At 37.8% G+C, this 6,495-nt stretch overlaps 1 non-coding gene across 1 annotated transcript; it reads left to right on the forward strand.

Annotated features, from left to right (window-relative positions):
* The first annotated feature begins 427 nt into the window (after positions 1-427).
* Positions 428-534, forward strand: LOC112425460 (U6 spliceosomal RNA). Its single transcript, XR_003016520.1, has one exon. It is a non-coding gene; the product is annotated as a U6 spliceosomal RNA (small nuclear RNA).
* The last annotated feature ends 5,961 nt before the right edge of the window (positions 535-6,495 follow it).

The following is a 6,495-nucleotide window of genomic DNA, read 5'->3' on the forward strand; positions in this document are numbered from 1 at the left end:
AAGGAACTCACTTCACAGCAAAAGAAGTATGGTAATGGGTCCATGCTCATGGAATGTATAGGCCTTATCATGTTGCCCACCATCCTGAAGTAATTTGTTTGATAGAACAGTGGAATGGCCTTTGGAGAACTTAGTTACAGCACCAGCTAGGTGGTAATATTTTGCAGTGCTGAGGCAAGATTCTCCAGAAGGCTGCACATTCTCTGAATCAACATCTAATATATAGACAGAGCTATTTCTTCCATAGCAAAGACTCATGGGTCCAGGAATAAGGGGCAGAAGCGGGAATGAATTTATTCACTATTACTCCTCGTGACTGACTAATAAAATGTTTTGCTTCCTGTTCCCATGACCTTATGCTCTACTGGCCTAAAAGTCCTAGTTCCTGAGGGAGAAATGCTTCCAGTAGCAGATACAACAATGAACTGTGCTCACTTCAGCAGCACATATACTGAAATTGGGATGATACGGAGAAGATTAGCATGGCCCCTGTGCAAGGATGACATGCAAATTCATGAAGTGTTCCATTGAAAAATAAATTAATTAATAAAAACTGCTGCCCAGCCACTTTGAATTCCTCATGCCTCTGAATCAACAGGCAAAGAAGAGAGTTGCTGTGCTGTCTGCGGTGACTGATCAGAACTAGCAAGGGGAAACTGAACTGCTATTGCACAATGGAAGTAAGGTTGAGTATGTCTGAAATGCAGTAGAACCTGCAGGATGCCCCTCTGTACTACATGTCCAGTAATTAAAGTCAGTGTAAAATTACAACAACCTAATCCAGGCAAAACTCCTAATGCCCCAGATCCTTTAGGAACGAAAGCTTGGGTCACTTGACCAGGTAAAGAACCAGCTAAAGAAAGGCAAACAAACAAACAAAACACAGGATAGTTAGTGAAAGAAGGTAGTTATAAATATCAACTACAACCATGTAACCAGTTACGTAAATGAGGACTGTTAGGAGTATTCCCCCTTACTTTGTTATGAAATGTTCATGTGTGTATAGTAAACATCTTTTTCTCCCTCTCTTATTCCTTTATTATGTAACATATAATGTATTGATTTATTAACATAATATTTAAGTATTGTTCAACTTACATCATAGTATTTTTTAAGTTACAGGATGTCAAGGAGAAGAGTAAACATCAAGAACTTTATCTCCTTTTCTGGGGAATGGGTAATGCATATTCAGTTTTATGTGAGATAGTTATATTATGTAAAGTGGAGTTATGACCTTGTTATTGTGTTTATTTGGAAATTAAATATGATTTAAGGAGATGTATATGAAAGCCAAGCTGAGAAGGGATAGATTTTGTTGACTAGGACAATGGGGTGCCCAGATATTTGGTTGAACATTATTCTGGGTGTGTCTGTGAAGGGTTTATAGATGAAATTAACATTTGAATCAGTAGGGCGAGTGAAGCAGTTTGATCTTCCCAATGTTGGTGGGCCTTATCCAATGTATTGGAAGTCTAAATGAAGCAAAAGACAGTATAAGGAAGAATTTTCTCTTGGTACCTGACTTTTTTTGTGATGGTGCATTGATCTTCTCCTGTACTTGGACTGGAACTTACACAATCAGCTCTCCTGGGTCTCCAGCTTGCAGTCAGCAGATCGTGGAACTTCTCAGCATCCACAATTGTGTGAGCCAATTCCAATATCCAAAATATTATGTATTATACATACATATGTATATGTACACACACACACACACACACACACACCCCTCCTATTGGCCTATTGGTTCTGTTTCTCTGGATAACTTAATACATTTATAGACATCAAAATTTGAATTTTGTACAATTTTCATGAGTCATGAAATATTACTCTTCTTTTGATTTTTTTCAACCACTTAAAAATATAAAGGCCATTCTTGGCTTGTGGACCATACAAAAATAGACATTGACGGAATTTGGTCTGTGAGCCAAATTCACATTTTACTGACCCCTGTCAATAGATAAACCAAAAAAAAAAGTATCCTTTCAATTACCTTTATCATTTGAATTCTAGACTTTAAAACAACAGAAGAATAACTAAAGAGGTTGATAATTTTTATTACTCTACAACGAAAGTACATTTCAATCCAACTGTGAGAGAATACATTTTTTCTTCACCTTTTATTTATCCAGTGAGAATGTTATTAGTCATTTTTTTTTTTCAAATAGATATTAAATTTCACCATGGTCATGTTGTCTGGATAAGGCCAACACATGACTAAGCATCCTCCATTTTTCTTCTCTTAGGTAACAAAGAATAAAAGTATGGTTTTCTTCAATCTAATAGAAAAGACGAAGATTCTTAACAATAAGGACACCATCATTCTCCCCATTACCCAGGCTATAAAAATCAACTGGAGTAGTGGTTCTCAAACTGTGGTGGTCCACGTTCCAAGTATTACGTGGAAATTAGTTAGAAATGCAAATGCTTGGGCCTGCCCAGGACTGGCTGAATGAGAAATTCAGCAATCTGTGTTTCAACAAGCTTTCCATATGAGTATGACGAACACTAAAGCTTAAAAATCACCAAACTCAAGGTAACACTTAAGGATCCAGATTCTTGGGGCTTCATTCCAGACCTACTGAATTGGAATCACTGGTTTGTGTTTTAACATGATCCAGATGATTGATATGTTGATTCACATTTGAAAGTCACTACCTTTTAGAGTTGCTGCTCCTCTTTCATCCCACCACCCTATCCGTCCTATTTGCCAAGTCCTGTAAATTTTACATTTGCAAAAACTTTCAAACAAGATTTTTATCAACCAAAATTCCTAGGCCCTGCTTCATAATTTCACATGAAAATATATTATATGGATTGGTTACATCTCATAGAGCATATGTTGTATGATATACATGATATACTACCTATCTCTCTATCTGGAGACATAGTGAGGAATTCCCCTTTATAATCGAGAATCTCATGTAGCTAGTTCAAGAACACAGGCATTTGGGTATCACTTATAGACTTAATCCTCTGTTCTATTTCTTTTTTTTTTTTTTTTCTTTTTCTTTCTTTCTTTCTTTCTTTTTTTTTTTTTTGTTTGTTTTTTTTTTTGTTTTGAGATGGAGTCTCGCTCTGTCACCCAGGCTGGAGTGCAGTGGCCGGATCTCAGCTCACTGCAAGCTCCGCCTTCCGGGTTTACGCCATTCTCCAGCCTCAGCCTCCCAAGTAACTGGGACTACAGGCGCCCGCCACCTCGCCTGGCTAGTTTTTTGTACTTTTTTTAGTAGAGATGGGGTTTCACCGTGTTAGCCAAGATGGTCTCGATCTCCTGACCTCGTGATCTGCCCGTCTCACCTCCCAAAGTGCTGGGATTACAGGCTTGAGCCACCGCGCCCGGCCCCCCTGTTCTATTTCAAGTTATTTTAATGAGGGTTTATAAAGTCCTCACTATCAAAACAGTCACAAATAATTTCCAGATTAAAGTAATGCAATTCCAATCATTTCATTCTCCCATTGAAAATGTTTGACATTCAAAGCCCTCTTATCAATCAATCAAGCGATTCTACTTCCTAGTCCTTAGAGACACCCTGTACATTGTGGCCCTTTGCCTTTACTCAAGCAAATCCTATCCACCGACAGTGCCCTCTCCCTCAGTATCAATACAAATTCACAAAAATATTATTTCTTCCAATTAGCCTATGCCATGTGTCAACGAAGTAATAACTAACAATTTAAAACATTTTATAGAAGTCAACTAGTCTGCTATATCTTCACATGTATTAACTAATTTAATCCTCACAACCACCTTATGAGGTAGTTACAACTATTTTCTTCACTATGCAAGAGATGAAACTTAGGGTAAGGTAGGTTGAAGTGACTTTCTCAAGAATGCTTTATTAATGATACTTGTGAAGAATGGTGAGACAGACCTTTTCAAAGTCAGCTATGGAGATAGGTTTCAGGACCACGGCAGTAAGGTATTGCAGTGGGGGAGTGAGATTGGACTAAATTCTAACTCCAATAAGGACAAGTGGGAATTTATAACCAAGAAGCAGGGTGGGGAGCAATGGATGGAAAATTACTAAGAGTAAACACCAAGGATAAAGGATTTCTGGCTAAACTGACCTGATGGGATTATTGCTGAAGGCAGGCCAGGGTGATAAGATATTGAGGGTGGTCTGATACCAAGGGTAGGGGATATTCATTAAAGTGATGTGGCAGGATTCTTGCTCCAATTGGATTCTACAAATGGTCCCCAACTTACAATGATTTGATTTTATGATGGTGCAAAAGCCATACATATTCAGTGGAAACACTTCCAATTTTGAATTTTGATCTTCTCCTGGGCAAGTGATTCACAATACAATACCCGCTCCTGATGCTGGGCAGTGGCCGTGAGCCGCAGCTGTCAGTCAACAATGCAATCACAAGAAGCATGTTTAAGGTAGGCTAGGCTTCAGCATGTCTAAGTTAGGCTAAGCCGAACTATGATGTTCAATAGGTTGGGTATATTAAGTGCACTTTCCACGTGGAATATTTTCAACTTATGATGGGTTTTTTTGTATCGTAACTTCATCCTAAGTCGAGGAGAATCTGTACTAGAACAGAAAGGAAAGCCCAAGATCAGGCTTAGTCAAGCAAAGGACTCAGAGAAGAGCCTGATTATAGTTTTGGTCAAAGGAGAGAGTGTGTGTCAGCCCTATCCAAGGTTACCATCGTTGAGAGGGGATTGTATTCATACATGCTATAATTCTACTAGAGTCAAAGAACCCTGGGACAAGAACTGTGAGATAGTCATTCTTGTGACCCCATCACCATATCACTACCACCTAACAATTGATACTAGGCCTTGTGTATAGTGGTGATTTACTAAGTATTTGCTGAATTGAAGATGGCTTTATAGGATTTTCTCTTTAGTACGTTGTCATGTCTTCTTTATGCCTTAATTTGAAATAGTCTTAAAGCAAAAGAAAAAGCATTTCAATTTTGAGGGGGTCACATACAGATCAATGATATTTTCTAAATGCTATTTGTTCTTTTTATTTGTCTTCTTTTAGTAGTACTCTGTTTTCTAGAAACTAGGTACTTGCTTCAGGCGACTCCTTTTCTTCTGTTAGTTGTAACTTGACAACTGAGAATAAAACTAAGAAAGGATTTTGCAGCCAATGCTGCAAATACAAATTTGTTAATTTATATTAACCAAATATGACTGCAAAAGGTTACTAAATACTCATTGTAAAGCTGTATTTTAAATGTCAGAAATCCATGTCAGTAGCTGAAGGCATACAGTTTTATGTTACATTTTAAAGTAACAAAGATATCGTGTTTTTCTTGTGAGCATAGATGTGGTTTAGTCTCTTTTATCTCCCCCTTTTGTGTGTGTGTGTGTGTGTGTGTGTGTGTCCCTGAAATCAGAAATGGTGTGAACATGAGTATGCTGATGCATTTGAGAAACGAGGACTATAAATTAATCTGGCCACTTTATAAGATGTTTTATATTAGACTGTAAAATTATTTCAGTTGCAAACGTATTTACTGGTAACTCCCATATACTTTTAATGCCCCTTTTTCTTCCTTTTCTCCTAAGATCAGGCAATATAACGTTTTTACTTTTATTTTTCCCTAAACATTAAGATCACTAGGTAGAGCCTGAAGAAGGAAGACTGTCCTGAAGCAAGAGAAAGGAAATCCTAATACTCTTATGGGAAATTTTGGAATAGCATGTGGATAAGTACAGGGCATTTCTGTGGTGGCCAAACAGATGACACCTGCTCAGTATCACCTAATCTCTGATTGGTAACCGTTAGTTTACAGGCAATGCCTGCAACTCAAAATATTTGGAATTTGTCTACAAGTACATACCATAGCACAATTTAACAACTGCAGCACAATAAAAGAGATTGTATTTACTTTTAAAAGTCATTGAAAAATTTCTTAACATTTCACTTCTGAGTAGTGTCTAATGAAATAGTAATATCTTTGTCAACAAGCTGTGAATTTCCCTATTACTCTTCTAGGAAGAATAGGTTCTATCTGGTTAGCTGGTTTGTTCTTGTTTGAAATATCTTCATTTAGTAGCAGGGAAATTGTGATTTAAAACTAATGGAGTTGGGAGGCCCAGGAAGGTGGATCACTTAAGGCCAGGAGTTCTAGACCAGCCTGGCCAACATGGTGAAACCCCATCTCTAATAAAAATACAAAAATTAGCTAGGCGTGGTGGCATGAGTCTGTAGTCCCAGCTACTCGGGAGACTGAGGCTGGAGAATGGCTTGAACCCAGGAGGCGGAGATTGCAGTAAGTAGAGATTGTGCCACTGCACTCCAGCCTGGGTGACAGAGCAAGACTTTGTCTTAAAAAGGAAGAAGAAGAAAAAAACCTAATGGAAGTGTGAGTGGGGGTAGAAGGGAATTGGCCTTGTATTGATAATTTTTGAAATATATTTCTCTGTATTCTTTATATTTGAAATTTTCCATAAATAAAGTAAGTAAAAATAATAGAAGTGAAGAGAAACACCTGCTGCTTTTTAGTTGAAACTAGAAATGGAAATAGGTA

The sequence above is a fragment of the Macaca nemestrina genome, chromosome 6 (genome assembly GCF_043159975.1).
Source record: "Macaca nemestrina isolate mMacNem1 chromosome 6, mMacNem.hap1, whole genome shotgun sequence".
NCBI lineage: Eukaryota > Metazoa > Chordata > Mammalia > Primates > Cercopithecidae > Macaca > Macaca nemestrina.